Source organism: Pithys albifrons, chromosome 10, assembly GCF_047495875.1.
Source record: "Pithys albifrons albifrons isolate INPA30051 chromosome 10, PitAlb_v1, whole genome shotgun sequence".
In the NCBI taxonomy this organism is placed as follows: Eukaryota; Metazoa; Chordata; class Aves; order Passeriformes; family Thamnophilidae; genus Pithys; species Pithys albifrons.
Window position 1 is genome coordinate 25,940,718 of NC_092467.1, and position 23,412 is coordinate 25,964,129.

The following is a 23,412-nucleotide window of genomic DNA, read 5'->3' on the forward strand; positions in this document are numbered from 1 at the left end:
ATATTTTTATTTTTTGTTTCTTTTGTTTCAAAAATACAATGACTTTTCCAAAGCCATGGTGACTGTAAATGGAAATTCCACTTGAACACTGCCTGGGACACCCAGCTCTTCAGCACTTGTGTCAGCAATCTTCACTGTAAAGGGTTTCTGGGAGACTCAGGAAAAATGGGGAAATAATGCATCTGTGTTTCTCTTCAAAGCCAGGCAGCTGGAAAAGGGGCAGACTAACTCAAAAGTCACATTTCAGCCTTTGGTTTAAAACAGCTTTTGCACTTCTTGAGGCACATCCAGCAGGTTTCTTCCCTGGGACACCCTCCATGCAGTTTGAAAGCATTCTTAAACGTGTCCTGCACAACTGGTTCCACACTCTTCCATGGAACAGACACAACTGCACTGCAGTGGTCTGTGGATTAGTGCCAAACCCAAGGGGAGGACAGGAGGTGGCAGGAGCAGGATGAGAGGGTGAGTGGGTCAGAGAAGCAGAGGGAGGTCATTTCTGTAGAAGAATCTGGTTTTTCTTTGCTCAGCTACAATTAGTTTCCTTATACCTGACACCACTGATAGGGCAGAGCATGCAGAAGGAGTTTTACAACCTACCCATTCCTCACTTACCTCCGCTAGATGCAAACCACCACTTCTGAAAACCTCTGCCCTTTAACATTCTTCACAATATTAGGAACTTTCATGGTTCTTTGTCCTCTCCTGCACACACCTGATGTAGGGCTAGCCATAACACCTGTCCAGCATGGAATATCTGCAAATCATGGGAAGACTTAACAGAACTTTGGCCATCCTGGCAAGACACAACTGCAATAGCAGAAAATATCCATGATCAGAGCTGGGTGTTTATTCACAGTAACATTGTGCAAAGAGATGAGCTATTTCTCTCTTCTAGTGAATTTTGGAAGGTGAATAACAAGGGGTTTTATCAAGTGGTTTAAGGAAATTAGGAGCGGGTTGGGAGTGGGGAGAGAGAGCAGGGCCCATCTGTGTGAGGAGTCTCGGCTGTTCCCACAGAACAGGTGAGAAAACTACTTCTTCCCCCAGTCTGCTGTCCCATTACCTGACTGCCTGTGCATGAGCTGCTGTGTGACTGAAATGAATCTGACCTTCAGAAAGAAGGAGCAAAATGTTACTTTTTATTCTACACACTGCCTTTGGGTAAATGCCTTGGTGGTCTGATACACTCTGGCACAAAGGAGCCATTAATGGCACAGGGAGTCTCAACAAAGCGGCTGTGCCACCTAGGAAGGCACTGCAGTCATAATTCTCCCAGAGGCCTTTTGCTTTCTTTCCCACCTGCCCCAGATCAAAGGCATCAAGGAAAATGGATTTCAGGAGGTGGAGGGGTTAGCTGTTGTGAGCGTTTGCTTGTGTGTTTTACTGCCATATCCCAGTGGTTGTGCAGCTCCAGTGAAAACCGGAGCTCTATTATTAATTCTCTTGTATCAGTAGAAAGGAGCAGGGCAGAGGGGTCAAGGGAACTGAAAGAGGCCTTGCAAGGCAAGCAAAAGAAAGCATTGAGAGGAAAGTAGCACTATCAACTCTTGTGATGTGATAGCAACTTTCACCATCCTTGACCTCTTTCTGAAAAACTGTGCCTATCAGAGGTAAGTGATTGTGCTGAGAAAGCTTAGAAATTGGAGTGGAGAGCAATTCAAAAGGTTTCTTAAAAACACTGGAGAAAAAGAGTAACTACAAGTTTTGTATAAATATTACATGTTGTTTATAATGTCATTTATGTTTTTGAAATAAGAAATTAAACATTTGGTCATTAATTATATTAAAATCAAATAATGAAAAGTCATCACAGGCTGAAGTGGAGCAGTCTAAGGATTCACAAATATGAACAATGTTGTTTGTGTACACATGCTATCATGAGACATTTTATTTTCTTTATATTTAACTATTGCCTGTAGAATTATTTAGGTTTTGTCTTAGGTATGACACTGTGCAGTACAAGCTGAAGTGTAGTTTTTTTGTAAAACATGTTGTTTAAGGCCATTTCCCTGACTGTGAGACAGGCAGGTGAGTTTTGATGGAAACTGAAGCACACAGGTGGCAGCCAGTGTGAAGTTCTGCTGCCTGTGGTGTGGAGCTACCCCAAACAACAGAGATTTTGGGACACACCACCTTGATTTCACTTTCATATGCCAAAAGATAATGACTGAAAGTCATGATTGCAGTGGAGAAGAAGGAAGAAGTGCACTATGGCTTCAAACATGCCCAGAGCAGCCTTGCATGCACCCACCTTGCAGTGTAAGGAACAGGCCTGTGGAAAGCAGCAAAGTGTTATTTATTTTCTTTTCTGCTTTCCTAAAAAAGAACCCCAAATATGGAGCGAGCATAGTTTGGATTATGGTTTACAGCCAATGAGATTCCCACCTCCTGGTCTTGTGCAATCACTTGAGCAAATGCTGGAATCTTCATTACAGAAGGTCACCTGTGGAAGTATTTTCCAATTGTGAAATGTTTCATTCCCTCACAGGTTTTTAGGATTACTGTTGGACTTGGTGCTTTCTCTGGGGGAGTAAAGGAGAGAGGAAGTAATCTGTTTATCCAGGTTTCTGTGAAATTGCTATTAACTTGTGACACAATGCAAGGCTTGCTGGCTCTACCTGCTGGCTGGAGGGGAAAACACACTCCCCTTGCTAGGATGTCCTCAAAGCATTAACAAACCATTTCAGGAGACAGTGGATTAGAGATAAGAGAAGAAATCAAAAAGCAGCTGCTACTTGATCATTTTCGAGTTGCCAGGTATGCTAGCAGAGAGAGATTGATGGTCTGGAGCAGAGGGAATTGATAACATTTCTCTGCTTCCTCTCAGGCTCTCAGGAACTGAGAGATGAGAAACATCCACCTAGAAATCAGTCCCACTGCAGCAGTTTCATCTGAAGCTCAGATCATTGTAGGTCTTGATGCAGTTTGGAGAGTTGGGGATCGACTCCATTGCACTTCAATCTCATTCTGGTCTAGGGCACTGCAAAGCCATGTGTTGCAAGGAAGGTTTTCATTACTGAATTTTAGCTCCATGGTCTGAGGTCTGATGGGAAAAAATGAATAGTTACAAAACCAAAAAGGGAAGGGGCTTGTCTGTGGTTTAGCTGATCCCTTTTTATTTGGTGTATCTGCAGGAATGAAGTGAACAGCCTCTTCTATCAGCATTTTCTCCAAAAATTATTGCCTCCAAACAGTGATTCTTATGCAACTAGTATTGCAATCTTGACATTGTAATCCTTTCCTGAACATATTTGCAAAGCCAGCAGTAAAGAACAGAATGTTTTTTTCCTTCCTAACTGCCATCCCAGCCTGGCTCTTCACCTCAGCTTGAGCTCTCCTGTTCATATCTTGTCACAGACAATCCAAGGTATGCCTCTCCAGGAGCCTTAGGGAGCTCACATGCCAAAGCCGGAGATGAAAATCAGTGGGTTTCCTGTGGAAAAAATGCTCAGAAATCTTATCAGCCCAATAATGTTCATTTCCAGACATGTCTGATCCTGAGGGACTTGCCACTGGATTTACATCTGGATTGTATAAGTTTCACTGAAACACCTGCATTAGGCTCTGTCTCCAGCCAGTGGAAAAGACCAGTAGGGTTCACAGAGTCGTCCTGGAGGGACTCGGCTGGGCTGTAGGCTGTGGCAGGAGCATAAGGTGATGAATCTCCTCACTTGAACACCACAACAAAGGGCAGAAAGTAACAAGGACACACTGGAGCCATAGCTAATAACTTTGTTTGAATTATCAGACTGGAACCCAGCTCCAGTCTTTCCAGAGCAAACCCTGCATAATCTGGTTTTATTCCTCAGAGGAGCAGCTGAACATTAGCACACAGGCGGCCTGTGTCTCTGAAATAAAAAGAGGTCAGAGAAGAACTGCTCAGGAAGGGAAGAATCTTCCCCAATCTCAGCCCCATATTTGCTAAACTTTGCTTCCCCTGGGGTCAGGACTCAGCCGTTAGACCACCCTAGGCAGCCTTTGAAAACCTCTGCTATTCAGGAGATGCACCTATGGGATTTGCCTAGCACAGATCACAAAGTTTTTCTTTTTGTCTCTCACTTAATCCCTCAAATTATTGTCCCACGCACACTGACAATGGCTTGAGCTGATGTCCTCCCTGAGAGACGTGCTCTTCTCCCATAAGCAAGAAACTCAGAGTGGGAGTGCTTAGCTGGGCTTTTATATCCCCTCTGGGTACAAACTGGTTAGAGATATTGCAGCTGTGCTGTCCAGCTACAAACAAATTGGATCCCAAATTCTTTGCCCAAAATTTACTACCACCACCAAGCATGAAAACCAAGTACATCAAAACCTCACAGATCAAGAATGATCTGTCCACTGTTCTGGTGGACATAAACCACGGTCCTTTTGTTGCAGTGTAGGGTATCCTCTGAGCAATTTTCTACTGGGAAACAAAATCCTTCTCTGAGACTTTCAAAAGGTTCTCTGGAGCTTGGCTTTTCAGCTTTGTGAGAGAAAAATAGAGATAGTGTTCCCTCTTTAATACGTCTGCCATACTGATTGAACACTATGAGGCCAGAAATTGACAAAACTCCACTAAAAAACACCCCTCTGAAAAGTCTGATTATATGCATTATTTCCATTACCTTCCAAAAGCTGCTTGGGACAAAGTGATGTCAAAATGCCCTAAATAAATACTACATTCACAATAGTTCTATTAAGACAAGGATCCCATTGTGCCTCATACTGTCACAACACCAGCTAAGATTATCTTACCTCAAAACATTTATATTCTTACAATGAGGAAATAGGGAAAGTCATTTTGTTCACTTTACAGATGGCAAAGAATAAGTGATTTGCCCAAGGTCACACAGGAAGTCTATAAAAGAGGCAGAAACAGAACCCAGTTTTCCTAGAGCTGTAACCACAAGGCCATTCCTCCTCTCCCAAAGCTGAAATTGGTTCTGGATGCAACAATTTCTCCATGAGGGGATTTAATCATCACTGGGGTCTCCGTCATGGGTGGGAGGAGCTGAGACAAATCTCACCATTAAGCCCATGATGGTGTTCACAGTATTAACTGTGTGCGTGTCCCTGATGCCCAGAAGAAATTCATTGTGCAAATAGCCTTCAAAATCAGCCCATCATTTCAAGTTACTAGTGGAAAACAACACTCCCATATTCGAAACATTTCCTCCAAGCAGCAGACTTTAAAATACATATATGCACATATACATTTTTTGTTTAATTGTTGGTGTAATTCTGGGATGGATTGGTCCAGAATGCAGAGGGAAGGGAGAAGCCACTGGAATGTGGTCTAAATTAATAGTGAATTGTGACACAATCCAGAGCACTCATAATAATCAAGTTAGTATGTTTTACATTTTCTCTCAATGTGTTTTGTGTTTTTGCTGCATTGAGACGGAGGCTTTAGATATTGAAACAACATAATGTTAAACTTAAAAAATGACAACTCAAACACTGGCTGCTTTAAATAGTTTATACCTTTATAGTCTAATGTTTTGTGCAATGTACACATGGCTTTGTTGGGGACCCCTTGAATAAATATAGATTATTTATGGTTAATGGATGAATGCTATTATAGGTTGAAAAACCTTGTGGCTGATGCCTGGCTGGACCACTCAGCAATGTTTTTGTCACACATAGGCAATAACTAAACTGTGATGAGGAAATGAATGAGCATTTGCTGCCATTGTTCCTGACCTTTACCTGGGACTTTTCCCAGGGCATGGAGGATGTGTCCCCACGGTCCCTGCAATCCTGTTTCGTGACCAAAGCACCACATCCTTCTGTTTTCTCCTCCCAGCTATGTTAAACATTACCCTACATTCATCCCATGACCCTGAAGAACAGCTGTCACAGGGGTTCAGGCAGCAGGGTTATTCAGTGGGTCTGGTTTAGGAGTCAGGTAATTTGACCTTTAATTCTGCAGTGAAAGGGTGAAATTTTTTTCCTTAACTGGTATTTTAAACAACAGGTATCTCATTTGAGGTCATTGAATAATACCTTCTTCATTCATCTCAACTATCTTGTACATGATAGATGAATCACAACTGAAGATGCTCATCACTCTGTTCCTGCAATGGGATTCTCCATAAATGGCATAGGCCAGTAATCAAACTTTGACATGACTACAATTTGATTAGAGGAGGCCTGCCATGAACTGTCCCTTAATGAGAGAGTCACACCACAGGCATCATATTTAGCACAGCTGTGAAACTCAGCTCAGCAAAAGGCAATTCAGGCTCACTGGATTGAGAGAAGCTGGAGAAGCTCAACCTGGGGTCCTTTGGCAGGAAATGCAGAGCAGCTGCTGTGATCCCAAAGGTAACCACCCCCAATGCAGGGTTAGCACAGGCTTCAGGTAATTTTTTGTCTCTGCTTTGAAAATCCTTGGTATTTGTTGTCTTTCTTGTATGCTGTTTGGACATTTTCCATAGAAGTAGGAGCCTCCTGCTTGGGGGTTGTATGGTTGCTTTGACCACAGAGTCCCTTGGACTTTAATAAGGATAGTTTCTCCTGTAATAACATTCTTTCCTTAGTCCACACTCATGCAGGTAATGTGGCACAGGAGACAGAACAACTTGCTTTCTACTCTGATTATGCATCCCAAGGTACATAATGTCTAATCAAGTCAGTTTGTCTATTGATTGACCTGAACTAGCCTTGGGAAGCTGATACCTGCTTTTACTCTCTTCTCTTTTTGTACAGACAACAGAGTATTGTACCTCACAACAGTGTCTTGAGAACAATGTGGCACTATTTATGTAAAACAGCATTTAAAGAACTTCTAAGGGAGTTCCATTTTTTTTGTGCCATTCTGTGTTTAGTATTTTCTTTTCTAGGACAGATAAATAATAAGTGATTCCCATTAGCCTGCTGATCAGTTGTACATTTTAATGGTTATACCAAAAGGCAGTTTTTAGTGTTCTTCCTTGTATGTGTGTTGCTGGCTGGGCAATCAGGTGAGACCTGTCTAATCATTTGCAATAGGTATATTAATTATGTCTCATATTGTATTGATTTCTAAGTCAGAATTTAAGATCAAATTGATTGTCTAAATGACAAATGACTGAAGTCAATAAATGGTTCTTGGGGAATGGAAGAAAATTGACATAAATTGTCACAGAAAAAAGCTGCAATGTGTGCATGACTTGGGTCAAAGGAATGAAAAATCAGCTCATATGTGTCATCTTTATTCAATGTTTGAAAGATTACTTATATCCTGTGGTGATGGCTTTGATGCCTAAATGAGATTCTCAGAATGAGAATGACATAGTTAAGTTGGTCCATTTATGTGCAATAAACAGTCTTACTGGAAATTTGTTTTTTAGTACTAGAAATGTGTAGTTTGAGCCCCCACCCCCCCCACTCCCATGCTGAGTGTTAGCCATGCCTACAACCAGACTGAAACATCAGTGCCAAGGAACTTCAAGCTAAACAGAGCAGGCTGGAAGGGTAGGGAGACCTGCCCAACATCACACAGCAAGTTTCTGGAGAACAGAGCAGTTGGATCTGATGATGGCCAAATACCCAAACCAACACCCAACCCACTTCACACCCTAATTAATTTGCAACTCAAAGAGACTTGAGAAGATATTTAAGACAACTCTATTTTTCAATGTCCCTTGTCACATTACCCCAGTTAATTCAACACATTAACTGGAAGGAAATAAACCATGAAAAATACAAGATGACACAAGTTCTGACCGTGGTTGCCATCCACTTCTCTAGGGTGCCAAAAATAAATATACAAACAAAACCAAGGAGGACTTATGACACTACTTTCTTGTAGAAGAAAGAAGTCTCTGTCTAGACATTTTCCAGGCATTTAATGGAACATTTGGAAGTGTTTGTTCCTAGGAACATCCTGAAATTAGTGTCCCAATAAAGAAAGAAGGACATCTCATTTGTGCACCTGACCCACAGACCTGGGTTTTCCTAAACTCGCTTGTGCCCCTGTTCTTCATAAATCAGCTTTCTCAGCAATTGTCCAGCACCTCTGCTTGCTGTAAAGGATACCTCTGGTCTGCCACAGATTAGCAAAATGGGACATAATACAGGAATTGTCACAAACATTCAGTGTTTTGTAACTTGAACTACCGCACACCTTCCTGATGCAGCTTTGCTTATCTATGATGCACACCAAAAAACCTCAACCTTCTTGAGTCCCTGTGAGCTGTTTTACAGTTTGGATTTACTTAATCCTTCTTAGTTTGATTTTGTAAGCAGTTCAGCATATGCAAAAAATTCAGTTATCCATAGCTGTCCATAGCCTAGTAGTAGGTTATTACCAAGAAGAAAAAGTTCTGGATTATTATGATAGGGAGAGGAATTAAAAAAACCCTCCACAGTATCATGGAGGGCATCTTCATTAGCTTTGCCACTCACAGAAATACTTGTTTATTATTGAATGCTCCCACAAATTCCTTTCTTACTCACACCAAATACTAATTTTTAACGTTTTTTGTTACCTTCAATGTGCTCATGCCAAATACTCACTGATTTTTTGCATGACTGGTTATTTATTTTGCTCAGTATCCCTCTTTGTATCATTATTCATTTCCTAATTCTTTCTGACTTCATAATGGTATAATAAGGCTCATAAGAAGCAAGTAATGAAGAGCAATTAACTATTGAAGTCGTAGAAGCACAGTCATTACTTGCAGTCTGGACTTCATGGTCCATCAATAAGTCTCCAGACACTTTAAGCAAACAAGTAATATGATGCCACTCCCCAGAAAATATACGTTTGCCACTTGTATTCACAAAACATTGTTCCCAAATCAAAATATTATGGTACAATATTGTGTAACTTTCTTTTCAGCTCTAACAGTGCTGGTGAAATTGCTGGCTGATGGATTTGTTAGCAACAGTGAGAGCTGCAGCTTTGTAAGTAGGTGTGTGCTACTGGTGCTGCCCTGGGGTATGTGCCATTGTTAGACTGATCCAAACTGGTTTATGTGACAAATGGTTTCTCTTGTTTGATGTGAATCACTGGAGGCTGAGAGAAGACACCACTGACTCATGTGAACTAAAATAAAAATTTTGTCTGAAGGAAGTAGAAACTGTTATGAGGGTTCTGTGGCCTAAGACCTCATGAAAACCACAGGTAGAAACACACCCAGTGCTAAATATATGTGGGAGAGAAAAGCTATTTAAACTAAAGGACAATGTTGATATAGGAAAGAGGACATGAAGAAGAGGATAAAATTTACATGCCAATATAAACTGGCCATGAATAAGTTCAGGCTGAAACCTGGGAAGAAGGGAAATGCAGTCTTGTAACGCTCTACAACAAGAGGAGGGATGATAAAGAAGTAAATAGCAAAGAAAAAAGATCTGTGGCAAGTTTCAATATGGAACTTAATGAAATTATGTTTTGGATGTAGGTCCAGGAGGTCCTTCCAGGTCTATGTCATCTCTCAAAGGAGTCCTCCACCAGCAGGAAAAAGAGTTTACCAATGTAAAACTAACCTTTAACTGGAGAAATTTGGGGAACACAGAAAATCAATTGTAGTTTACAGCATTGTGCTTCTGGTATCTGTCATTGGTACATTAAACTCACAGTCTACTTTCTGTTAGAGAATACGTATGGAAGTCATCCTGATGTAAAAACAGTCCCAGCAGCAGATCTCCACAGTGGCAAGTTACTCCTGTGTGTGTAAAATGTGGCTGGAAAACCGTACACACACTTTGTTACTTGTCATGGCAGTTTATTTCTTTTCTTTCTTCTTTAAATCAATCATTTGACTCCCCTCAAATATCAGCCTTTGGACGCTGAAGGCATTTATGCAGTCAGGCTATTACTGTGTCCACCCAGACCTCCACGCTGATTGTGCAGATTATGTAAACCTTTTGGTTACATTAGCACCTGAATATGATTTATGAGGGCAGACGGGAGATGGTGATTGACCCGCTTTCATGAAAGCAGCCTGTTTGCTGTGAAACAGCTTCCAGCATAAATCATTTTAGACATGCTTTTACACCAGGACTAAATAAACACTCACTTACCCCTGGTACCTGCTAATATGTTAACAAGTAATGTCCTCAAACAGCCTCATTATTTGATTACATCCGAGATTGGGGACTTTGTGCTGCAGTTTCTCCGCCTGCCGGGATCTCACGAGCCCAGACACATTAGCTCACTTGAACACAGAGAGAAAGTGGGAGTTTTATCAGCCTCCATTATCAACCCAGCATAAGAAAATAGAGCACAAGGGCAGTTATGATCTCATGGCTGAGGTATTATAACTCAAATGTCTTAATCCCTGAAGTTCTCAACAGTGCTGTTGCCATGTCTTTGGGTCAATGACATGGTGCAGAGTTAATTAAGAAAGACAATAGAGTGGAGCCAAGGGAAGCTGGAGGGGTGCCTGCATCCCATTCGTGGCTGCAATTGTGACCAGAGTGCTCCTGGCCTGTGGAAGATGAGTCCTACTGCTGCCTTTTCTGCTATACAGTCCACTTCAGCCACAGTTACAGAAGTGGACCATGGCTATGGGTGATCCTGTGTCCCTCAAGACAGAGGACAGTAATCACCTAACATGGAGGAGATGCAAAGGCACACTCACATCCACTAAGACTGTTTTTATCTCTGCTGCAGGTTTCAGTTACTGGCTTTGCTGCTGAAATGATGCTGACCATCAGCTCAAGGTGAACTTACCTAAGCCACTGGATCTCTGCAGGTAACCATCCCTGTGTGCATGCAAGTAGCTTGGTCTGCACAAACCAGAGTTATCCTACGTTATATCACTTTTCTCCCTTCATGGCTCAAGAGTGTCAACATCGACAGCTGGACTCATTTATTCTATATAATATCATTATTTTGATTTTACTCTGACATGTTAACAGGCCTCACCAGCCACTTTGGGACCAGACCTTTTGTTACCATGCAACTCTTTCCAGCATCATTGTTTCTAGGTGTTTTCCTGGGCACTGAAGGATGTTGAAAGTGCAGGAACTCAGTTTATATATAACAAAAGGAGAGAAAAAAAATCCATGAAAAAAGAGAGGGAAACAGCATTGTGGGAGATACATAACCTTGACATCTAAAATACAGTGGTGGCCACCTGTTGGTAGCATCAGATACCAGAAGCAACTTCAGTGATTTCAACCATAAATGAGGTCCCCCACATGAGACTTTGTCAGCTCACTGCCACAGAAGCTGGGAGTTGTTCTCTGCCATTTCAGAGAAATCAGTGCACTTTTTGCAGTTCATTAAACTGCACTTTGGTTATCCTGGGCAAGTGAAAGTTTAGGCCTCTATTTGGCACATTTGGGTTCCCCTAGTGGAGGGGAGAGGATGATGGAGTTCAAGTGAGGGGTCAGGCTTCACCTGGAAGCTGTATCTCCTATTAATTTGAACCTGAAGTTAACCTCATGTAGAAGCATCCCATCTCCAGGCTATGAGGACATCCTGGTATCACAGAACAGTCCTTCTTAAAAGAAAGGGCAGAATCCATCCGTATGTTAGTATCTGGGCAGAGACCTGGCAGTTCATTCAAACTGATTGACACACATGTGTGCAAGTGTTTACCAGATGAAAATCAGTCCTGTAATGCCAGGAAATTATCCCCATCTTCAACATAGTTATTCGAGTTCAGAACTTTAAGAATTCCTTTAAAGTTATCAATAACCAAAAGCTTTAAACTTTTGTTTCCCCAACTCTGATGGAGCCATGCTGCTTTTTAACAAGTGATTATCCCTTGGGAAACATAAGGTAGATTTAAGAGACTTCAGACCCCAGCTCAGAAAAGCTTCCCACCGTGGGAAAATGTCCAAAGTACATGAGTCCCACTTCAGTGAAAGGGACAAAAACTCATCCCAGAAGACAAATGCAGGTTTGGATGTTTTTATGAATCAGGCCCTAAATACATTCCAGATACTCCTTTACCTAGGACTAAATTTCCCCCCTATTCTTCCTAAGAAAGGTTAGCAAAACTGATAAAGGTGAACACTGAACAGAGACTATTTTATTAGATTTACTTTGCACCTCACATTTATCGTGGCTGTCCTAGCAGTGATGCTGTCCTAGCCATGATGTAATCTGCAATTAACTAGTCTCCTTTTGTCAGCCTACATCATCAAAGCCTGTTTTTATGGAGTGTTAACTCTAATATTTACAGTGTTAAATACTTGGACAATATTTAAATTGGTTTCATCACATACTATATTTAGTTGGAGTGATATTGTCTGGTTAACAGCAATGAAAACAATTCCGTTCTTTTGGGTTTTATATTTTGAGTGGGTATTAGGTAACTGGAAAATATGGTCATTATATTTGTCTAACATTTCTACAAGTTGTAACATGGCATTTCACTTTAGGCTTTAACTCATGAATTATCCGTAGGCAAAACTTTTGAGAAGTTTCCAGGTTCAACATCCAAACAAGTGCAGAGTTCAGTGGCATGTCTGAAAGGAAGGCAGTTTAATATTTATACACATATACAGAAAAGTATGAAGACATTTTTCAGGACATTTTCTTTCCAGCAATGCTGCTGTTACACAAAGCCTGCTCCAAAGGCATTTTTAATGTCAAACAAAAATCACAATTAATGTGTGATCTAATCCCAGTCTGACAGAGACAGACATCACTACTTCTCTGAGAATTGCCCCTTGGAGCTTTTATTTGTCCATGTGATTGATGTTTGTCTCCACTGGTAGCTTATATGGGCAATCTTGCCCATACTGAGTCATTTTGTTCTTCTAATCAAAGGCCTTGCAGCTGTGCTGACTTCTTATTTCCAGCAGCAAGAAATCCCTTTGAATGATAAAGATGTCTCCATTCTTCAAAGCAGAGATATTTTCAGGTGTTCTCTAATGTTTATGCATTACAGAAACTGCTGTAAAAACTTTTTTTTCTTTTTCCAGTGAAGAGAATACCTTTTGCATTCTTTTCTATCTTCAGCTTTTCTGTCTTTTCCTAGTGCTGGTGTCAAGACATCTTCCCATCTCAGCAATGTGATTCCCACTATGCCACTGAGTTAGTCCTTCCTCTCTGGATGATCACAGCCACAGTCTCTGGCCCAAAGTAATGCCTGTGACATATGTTGGTCTTGTCCACCAAAGATTTCTGCTCCAGAATTGTCTATAGCTGTATGCAAGAGGCAGAACCATGAAGGAGCATGGCATGGAGAAGGATTTTCTCCTGATTCTTAAAAAGTACTCTGCTCACAAAACCATGACTCTGACTCAGCTCTGTTGAGCTAGGTCTCTATGCAGAGGATCTCATCAACAAGAAAGAGCTGTAATCCCTTCAGACAGCCCTTTGAACTTCCCAGGAGCTCTTTGACAAAGCCTGACATAACTTCTGAAACACTGGAAACTTTTAATCATCCATTTTATTTGGTTTTAGCAGATAAAAGTAAGACATTCTGCAGAAAACTACATTCAGGGCACAGAAAATTTCGTTGTTATACAAAATGTTTCTTCTTTTGATAAGTCATAGACTTCTGATATTTGAAATCTGCCTGTTATTTAAAAATAACTCGAGTGTTTCCAACTTTCAGAATGTTTAACCAAAAGGAAGGTTTCCTCATCCAATATATAAATGAGTAAACCCATTAATAACCAAATACAATATGTTTGGATTCACCAGCCCTGGCAGATCACTTGTGTAAGGCTTCAGTCTTGGCTTCCTCCAGTCCTCTCCCTAGCTGTGTTCTGAAAGGAAACATATCAAACAGGTAATCTTTTCTTTGGCTTCAATGACAATGCCAAGTTGTCCAGGGCTAATAGAGCTCCTGTGCAGCCACTTCCAGTATGTGGAAAGCCTCAACAGTATTTTTCTGTTTTCTGTATGCTTATGAACCATCCACTCGTACAGAAGTGGACACCTCTGTAAGAAATTTAATTTTTTACAAAGGAAATAACATGCTGAACACTTCTTCCACAAACACTGATCTTGTTCTTTAAAACATGTTTGAGACTCTTAGTCTTGGTGTGAGTGGCCAAAGTTGAAATTTTTTCTTGTCCTTCATTTCGCTGTTGCTTTTGATGTTGGACCTCAGTATTCAGTGCCTGGCAAACACAGTCTTTAGCTGAGGCTGGAGATCCCTGGTGAAAAACTCACAGCATGCTGCAGCTATGGGAAGGATGAAGACCTGGGAACCAGTGTCTTTGTGCATTATTTCCTATTTTCCACATGGTACCATTCCATTTTTGTATAAATTGCTTTTTATAAATTGTACAATATGTAGCATTTTGCAGCTTTTACTAAGTAAGAGTCTTTTGCATTTTCTTCTAGGGAAAACTTCTTTTCCCCAGCAATCTTCAGGACAATTTATGAAACTTTCAAAATATTGTTGTTTGTACAAAGCTGGGGTTTATTTCAGGCTTTTCTAAAGCACTGGACTGGTTTGGTAAAATAAAAGGGAAAGGGTTAGGCATATTCCTTAGTGAAACTGTGTTTTAATTTAAAGATGTCACAAATTTTATGGCAGTCTTTATTTACTTTCACTTAGCCCCTAAAAACAAGTATGACTTCCAGATTCACTACAAAGCAAGTAAAAAACCAGCAAATGTAAACCAAACTGTGATTAAGAGCCTGATTGTGCTGATTAAAATCACTGGCCAAACACTCTCTGACTCGAGAGATCAGATCTGAACCTTTACTGCGCTGGACCTGCTCCAAAACCCACTAAAGTCAATAGGAGTTTTTCCTTTGAGCCCAGTCACTGGGTGTCTGTCTGCCTTTTTCTCTCTTAAATTATAAATCACCAGGAGAAGTTTAATCTTGCATTTTTCAGTGCCAGTGTGACATTTATTTTAACTTTGGCTGTTGACAAAGCACCCTGCATCCTGCATTTCCCTTCTGGCAATCACATGTCTATTCTAACTCACATGTAATGTTCTGTCAGGGATTTTATTTGTTCCCTGGTTATTGCCATCCACTTCTCCAACCCTCCCTTTTCATCTGCCCATCACATTTGGCAGCAAGAAAAATGGATCTATTTTGCAATACCAATTTCAGTGCCACTTGCCAGTCCAAATAAGAGTTGTGTATCTAACACACCATACAGGGGCTCAGTTTCTGGATTTTGTCACAAGAGCTGTATTTTCTCAGCAGCTTATTAACAGCATGTGTTTGGGGTGAAAATTAAGCAAATGGAAAAAGGATGTCACAGCAAGGAGCTGTGTTGCAACACTTAGGTTATTATATTGCATTAAGTTAAACAAAGACTGTTTAGCCATGTTATGACTATGATTCTCATTCATTCCAGTCCCTTAAGAAAATGTATTTGAAAAGAGGCGACTTTGCTCAGTCAATTTCCCCTTGGCCAAAATGCTCCCAGGTGCCACTCCTGTGAATTTGACAGTAAAAAAAAAATGTTAACAGGGAGTAGAGCTTGGAAGGGCCAGGGGAGGGGGGTCTGTTGTGGAATATTGCAGTAACTCTGCTGATGCCAAAAATAAGAAGAATAATGGGAACCACTACAGATCGGAAACTTTCTTTCAGTCATTTATCAGCCCATATTATTTTCTCATCTTTCACTGTCTTTAGAGTGCATGTGTCAGGTGAACAAAAATGTTACAAGAAATCTTGAATTGCACTCTGCTTTCCCCAAAAAATGTGCTGACCATCCAGCATGTGCTTCAACCATGAAGCTTTTAAACAGCCTCTGGATCCATAAATAGCCATTGGATAAGGCTGCCAGTCAGCTGAGAAGGCTTTGAATGTCTCATTCAAGGAAGAGGGTGACATATAATTGTTCAGCACCATCCCTTTGACTGGCTCTTTCCCCCATCTGGCCAATGAATTTGTTGCCTAAATGGGAGCTGAGCAATTCTGGAAATGAGACTCTAAGTAGAAAATATTCCCACTTCTGCTGCATTCCTCGTGTTGGTGGGCAAATAAAGCAGTGTGATGCTTCTGCCATATGTGGATTTGAGAATAACTTCTAAATCCCCCATGCCTGAGCCGTAGCTTTCTGAACAATTAGCATCAACTGCTATTCCTGAAAAGGGTAGAAATGATACAGGAGCCTTTGATAGGTTGACCCAATTTAAACACAGCTATTCTACCTTATCAAGGCCCAGCTACTTGGTGGGCTCGAGCCCAAAAGCTGTCAGTTCTCAGATGAAAGAGACAACAGTGTCTGCCAGGTCAGTCTCACTGACCTCCACAGAGAAATCAGTCCTCTCATGTATTACAACAACGGGTGCTGTGTCCTTTGTCCCTGTAGGATTTCCCACTTTAAGGTCTTACTTCCAAGTCTGTGCATACAAATCACTTCCTCTGTTCCTGTTCATTCTGAAAAACTCTCTTTGTGCATAATGCAGACATAATGTGACCTGTTAACAACCAGGCAGGTGAGGAGCTGTGTCTTGGCTCCTAAAACACACCATGCTTGTGACCTATTGATAACTGCACATCTGACCACAACAGACACATTATTTCAGACTCCATCCTCCCATCCATCCATTTCTCATGTGTGAGCTGGATCCAGGGGCTGATCTTGAGCGGCATCCAACAGAGAACACTCACCCAGCTTCAGGGCATGAAAAAATGGGCAACCCTAAACAATTCATGTTGTTAAGCTGTGAAACTACTTGCCACAGGAAAAGGTGGATACAAAGAGATTTAGAATTAGCTAGGTAAATTCCTGGAAGCAAAACTCACCAAGGGCTATTAAATACAAAGACACTATGTCTGGCTCCGGAAATCACAGCACCACAAATCACTGGCCCTGAGCCATGATCTGAGATTGTGCCTTAAGTACTTACTACAGCTCACTGCCACAGCCAGGGTATTGGGATGTATGGACCTCTGGCCCTGACCAGCTCAGCCATTGCTGTTTCTGTACTAACAGATGAACTGGGACTGAGTATCACATTCGGCACTAATGTTTCTGCATTCACCCCGCAGCATTTCTATCACTGGCACTCTTCAAGTGGCTTCTGCCATGACATCTGGACATCACATAGCACCTGAGTCACATTAAGATTTTTTAGCAGGTAATAAACCCCTGGACTGTGTAGGGCAGGCGAGCCCCGGTCTCTAAGTACCCATCATGGACATTGCTTTCTCCAGCAATTGCTGAAGCCTGGTTTAGATTAAGCTACCTCAGACCAGCAACTGCAGATAGGCAAGGATGGAAAAGGAAGTCTCTTGTTTTGTTTGGGCTCTTATTTTCCTGCTGATTGATTGTTTTGGGCTTGTTTGTTATTGGACAAATTATTTAAAGGACAAACATAAGACTGGGCTGCTGAATGCAGCAAGAAGGTCAGCCAATTTCTCAGGCTACTGTCTTTTTCCAGCTGTTGCAGATGAGAAAAAGAATCAGATGGGACTGGATCTCCCTGGTTGCTTTCCACAATGTAAAGTAGACTTCTTTGATATAAAGCAAGAGGTTAGAGAGGTTAGAGGATGCTGGGATGGTGATGCCACACAGGATACCAGCAAGACCCCTCTTCTTGTTGGGCAACTGCTCTTTTCAGTCATTCCCAGTGTCCTATATCCAGGACTGATGTCCATCACAGTTCTGAAGCATCTGTGTTGTTCACCTCTGAGTCTGGGAATGATACGAACCTGGAGCCTTCCTTCAGCATCTGACTTCCCAAACGCCACATATTACAGGGAGGTCTGGGCCACAGCACGGGAAAACTCCTTGTGAGGCACAGGCTGTGTCATCCTGTCCCCTGCAGCCCCCTCTCTGGGAGTACCACGCACAGGCTGCCCACTTCCACCCGAGTGGAACCAGGTATATGAGAGGAAATGCACCAGAACACTACAAAGAGAGGATGGGGAAGCACAGCAACCTTTCTGCACATCAGATATGCAGGACAGGATAGGCTTTGGAGAAAAGCGATACCTCCAGTTCAGCTGTCTCCCAGAGATTTCCCTGAGAATCCTGTTGTCTGTAAAAGGGGCAGCTTAGCCTGGAAAGGGTTTAATCAAGCAACTTGATATATGAAGGAAAAAGAGAGGGAGGGAAGTGAGAAAGGAGGGAAGGAAGGAGGAAAGGAGAGAGGAAAGGGGGAAGGAAGGAAGGAAGGAGGAAAGAAGGAAGAAAGGAGGCAAGGAATGAAAGAGAAAGAGAGAGACAAAGAGAGAAAGAAGGAAAGAAAGAAGGAAGGAAAGAAGTAAAGAAAGAAGGAAGGAAATAAGGAAGGAAAGAAGGAAGGAGAGAAAGAAAGAAGGAAGGAGAGAAGGAAAGAAAGAGGGAAAGAAGAAAAGAAAGAAAGAGAAAGAAGAAAAAGAAAAAAGAGAGAAAAAAGAAAGAAGGAAAGAAATGAAAAAAAAAAGAAGAGAAAGAGAAAAAGAGCAAGTATGCATTTCTGATGACAGCTGCACAAATGTGCCTTATTCTGGCAGATCTCTCAATTAAAATCAAGCCACCCTAATTTAAGGGGAAAATAAACACAGACCTTATGTTATGTGCTTTGCTTTCAAAAGGAATCAGGCTGAGGAGAGGCAGCAGGGCCCGGAGCTGGGGACGGCTGCGGGGCAGGGGGGTGGGGGCGGGGAGGGGCAGGTCCTGCTTCCCCAGCTGCTGTCCCTGGCACTGAGCTGCAGCTGGGCTGCAGTGCAGGGGCTGCGGTGGAAGATCCTCACCCTGCAGTGGCTCTGGGGGTGAGGGAAGATGGCTGGTCTCAGGTAGGTCTGGGGCAGACAGTTTGGTGCAGTGACCCTGCTCCTTTTCAACTCAGTCCGTATCATCCAGAGACCACAAGGGAGAGATTGGACGGTCTCTGACCTGACACTGTCCCTTAGGGTGAAGAATTAGGAAGTTCAAGGCAGAACCATGTATTCTAATGTTTTTCTTCTCCCACACTTTGAACTACAAATGAGGACACTTCCTTTGCACAGAGTTATTCTAAAACTACTGGAGAACAACATGGGGGGCTACTTTTTGAGCAAGCAGGCTGAATGCCATTCACATGGAATCCACACAGTTACTGCCAGGCTCTGGCTCTACGGTAGTGCTCTTACACTCTCCAGGACAGGAAAAGATGAGTCCTCCCATAACTGCATGATGGCTACTTCCCTACCTGGGAATAGCAAAACATTTTTAAAGGCCCTTTTTCGTCCTTCTCCTGCTGTCTTTTGTCCTCTCCTCATTGCATTCATGATGAAATAAAGAATGACCATCCTCCTTTAAATGGGAATATAGCTGAAATCAAATGAGTCAGCACACAGTCTGAGTTCCCACTGTGTCTCCCATGTTTGTCTGATGAATTTATTTATGGAACAGTAGACACTCTCTGTGCCGCATAGGAAGCAGATAACATGGCGCAGGCAAACCTCTCTGATTAGTCCTGCAGCTCTTGCAGACCTTCCTAAGCCACGTAGAGCCCTCAGCCTGGACGTGGGAACTGCTACTGTGTTAAGATGGAAGGAATGAAAAACCAACAGGACAGGGATGCAAATGTCCAGGGGTCTGAGGAGTTGTCAAAGGGTCACTTGCTCAGGCTGGACACTTAAAACACTCATTTCCTGCACAGAAGGAATCTGCCAGAAGTTTCAGGGGAGAAGAAGAGGGAGAATTTAAAGAGTGTAACAACAGGAAAAAAGTGGAAACTCTTCAGCATAAGATATCATGGCTTTGGGTCTGGATTGCAGAGGCTCAGGAGATCAAAGCGGTAGCAACCAGAAGGGGCAAACCAGAGACAGCACACAGATAAAAGAAGAGATGAAAGCCAAAGAAAGCCTGGACAGGAGGATGACACTGATAACTGAGGAACTGGGGCTGGATTAAATAGGTAGTGCTTGATGTGTTGTCTAGTCCCTTTTTTTGGCTTCATTGGTTTCTGCAGAACTGAAGCTGTGGGGGTTGTGGGTGGGATGGGAAATAAAAATGACTTTCTGCATTTTTTGTCCTTGGCAAGAAAAGCTTTTGTGTGTGAGTAATCTGTGCTGCCTGTGGAAGGAGCCTGTGCAAGGAGCTGGGACAAGAAGCATCCTCCTGGGCGTAAAAACTGCCCAGGGAGTCAGTGGACCCCAGGTTGGGCTGGGCTGCAGGGTGCCCAGAAGTCACACTTCTGTTTGGGGACCCAGATGACGCATGGTGCTTTCTTATACCTGGGGACCAGATGTGAATCTGCCCCTTGGACAACAGGGAACATTTTTAAACTGATGGGGTAACTTTGGGAATTTGATCTCTTTTAATATAAAGCATTTCTATTGCCTGGTCTGAGAGGGTAACCCAAACAGGTGCATTAGCAGAGCCCATCATGGCCTCTTGATGAAGAATCAATTATTTAATCAGTGTATCAGAGACTGGGTGAATCCTCTCACTGCTGGAGCCCCTCTGGGTGAGCAGGTGGGCAGGATTTCTTATTACAGTTGCCTTCTGTCAGGTGAGATTTGCATCTCTCCTTTCTGTGAGACAGCTCACCTAGGCCTTTAGCTGGGAGGAGGAAGAAGGAGAATGGAGTGAAGAAGAGGAAGGCCATCTCAGGAGAGGATGTGGACCTGGAGCAGGAGCTGTGGCATGGTGCAGTGAGAAAATTCTGTTGCAGAACTGACTGGGATGGAGGGAGGGAGTTTTCTGAGCAGTGGGACCTGAAAGGGAAAGGAGCAAACAATAATAACAGGCTAATGCTTGTTTCTGGGGAGCTGCTGCAGCCCAACAGTGTGATGAGTTGTGGGTGAGACTTTGGTGTGGAGGGAGAACAGAGATTGCATCCATACTGAGCTACTCTGCCTGAAATGCATTTGAGGGCTGGCTGGGATCTGCATGAGCAAGTCTGGGGTGGGATTGGGTTAGAAAATGGCATCTAAATGATTCTGGAGTTTGAGACATTGAGCTTGGGGTGGAGGGAGGAGAGACATGGATTGTGAATTTGTTGATTTCTGCCCCACTTCCCCCCCTGCCCCCCTTCTGTTTCCTATGTCTGGAAGGATAAGCACTGTGTCCTTCTCACCTTATTCTCTCTGTCCTTGCTGGAGCTCCTGGTGTATTCCTCGATGCTTGGGTGAAAAACAAAAGGTCACATCCCTGCTTGGTGGTGGGGGCACGTCTGTGCCAAGGTCACTCAGGATTTGCAGGCTGAACTTAGAGCAGAGAACACACAAATTTCCCTCCACGATCTCCAGCTGCCATCTGCTGGTAACTGTGCCTGCAGAGCCGGGAGCCAGCACATCACTGCTGGACACCGTCCTGGGATGATGCCAGGTCTGCATGGGCATCCCTGGGGACCAGGACCAGCTTTCCACATCAGCTGGGGCAAAGCAGGGCACACGAGATGGCAAAGAGCTGTCTGAGCTAAAGGGACCTCTCTTCAAGGTGTGTGAGGGAGAATCCAATCCTGTTCTAGCAGAGCACTGAAAGACAGGAAGGGTTTAAGTGCTGCAGTAAACTTCATGATTTATTGGAGACTATTTTTTTTCTAGAGAGATATTAAGTCTGTCTTGAGGAGGCGGGGAAGAGGTGGGAAACAATCTGTTAAAATATGTTTCTGCTGCTTTCTGCTCACTTAGGCACAGAAAAGCAAGTTAGCAAAAAGTGGAAAAGGTTATTGAGAGCTTGTGTCTTTGACTAGTGGGGTTTGAGAGTTGTTTTTCACTTGTCTTTAATTGAACTGTGCAACTTCAGAGCTGTTCTGCTGCATATTTGCCAAAAAATTTATGAGTCCAACAGGTCCCAGGTCTATCACATGAGTACTCTCGGTGTGAGGAGTAAGTTCATGGTGCTCTTTGCACCCCTGGCTGGGCTGGAAATACTCTCCTTCTCTCCTCCTGCTCACAGTCCTGCACTGCCACTGTCCCTCTTATCTCAGACCTTGTCAGCTCTACCATGTAACACAGTGGCCAGGCCTGTTGTGTGACCTGCCAGCAGGGATCTGTCCCCTCTGCAAACAGCCCAACACATCCCCCCTTCTGCTGTGGGTTATAGCATAATGCTGATAAGCTGTGTACATGGCCCTGGGATACTGTTCCTGCCTTCCCTGCATGCAGGACTCTTGTACATGGGAAGAGAAAAGCCACAGATGCTTCCAGGTGTGACCTGAGAAATTTGTTTCCCTGGATTTGGAAGGGATATTTCCTGGGGTGATCATAGGCAGGAGGTGGCAAGGGTTTATTGGTTCTTGTGAGCATCACATCTCAATGGGTGCATTGGTTAACACTGACTAAATCTGGTAGAGAACTAATAGTTTTGAATACGAAGTCTTTACAGGGTTTATGAAAATAAATGATTGATCAGAAGAGAAGGGATCTATTAGTCCCAGCACAAAGGAAACATTGAAGTGTGAGCTTAACCCTCACAATCAGGACAGAATCCACAGCAGCAGTGTACTCTGACCCTCAGAATGGATGTGTGAGACCTGTGACACCACAGCCTCCTACACCGCAATGTACATAAAAAAACCCACGCTGTTTTCATCAGTTTACTTGCTCACTGAAGAGCTTGTTTCTTGGGGCCCTCTTGGAAACCCACCCTTGGAGCTGCAGCTTGGAAGGCTGCACATTTCAGAGCAGAAGCTGTGCCAGGAGAGTGGGGGAGTGTAAGAGTGGAGAGGGGCCTCAGCTGAGCACCAGCATTGGCAATTCTCCTGTGAAACTGGTGAGGTTTACTGTTTTCCCTGAAGTCCTAGTTTCTAGAGTTGTGGGACTGCAGTAAACTTCTCAAATTTTATGCAAATATGACTTGCTGCTAGAACTCACTATGGAAAAGAAAAGTATAAAAATGCACCCTCTGGGAACAGAAACCAGAAAGAGCAAAAAACTTCTCTGCTGAAAAAGAAAAAGAAGTCTTCATGATATCTAAGCCAATATCATTCAGTTTTGGCCCCCAACTCAAGAATTTTAAGGGTTGGATCTGGCAGTAACAGAGCTTTGCTGATGCTTTGGTAAAGAACAAGGGCATTATTTCTTGTGTCCTGACCAATGTCCCAGACTGGATGATTCCTCTTCCATGTATTCAAAACCCTTGCTGGAAATCCAGTTCCACATGGGGGAGTCTTTATCTTGTTTTGTCCTCAGCTTCTCTAGGGCATCGCAAAACATCAACATCCTCCCATACTAAGTCTCATCACACTGTGAGTTGATGCAGTAGTTTATCAAGTTTGATGTATTCCTCAGAATATGAGCTGCTCAACTACAGTATAGGAATGATATAAGTTGGTATTATTTTTATGTTATCATGGTGAAGTTTAACATTGAGGATGTTGCTGGGGAATGTCATAGTCTTTCTATCTCTTAATAATTTTGTTTGTTTGGTAATGCAGCTAGGTTTGAAACTGGACCAGAGAGGCTTTTTATTTTTGTTTTAGTTTTGTTCTAAGAAATCTCAGCCCTGGAGGGAGCTGTCATTTTGGGATGCTGATTGCTTGTGCAAGTTGACAGGGAGCAAGGCGCCTCTCTCTGCAGTGATCCCAAGTCCTTTCGCCTAATCAAGCCAGCACTGCAGGCTCTGTGTGGAGGATGTGTAACCCTATCTCACTGCCTGACAAATCCTTCAGTTCCAGACTTTGTTTCCTCAG

At 42.8% G+C, this 23,412-nt stretch overlaps 1 protein-coding gene across 1 annotated transcript in view; it reads left to right on the forward strand.

Moving 5' to 3' along the window:
- The window catches only part of SLC5A9 (solute carrier family 5 member 9), a 124,557-nt gene that overhangs the window by 66,405 nt on the left and 34,740 nt on the right, over window positions 1–23,412 (forward strand). The window contains exon 2 of the transcript XR_011698686.1: window positions 10,589–10,670. The gene's annotated coding sequence lies outside the window, so the exon portion shown is untranslated. The remainder of the gene's footprint in view (window positions 1–10,588; window positions 10,671–23,412) is intronic.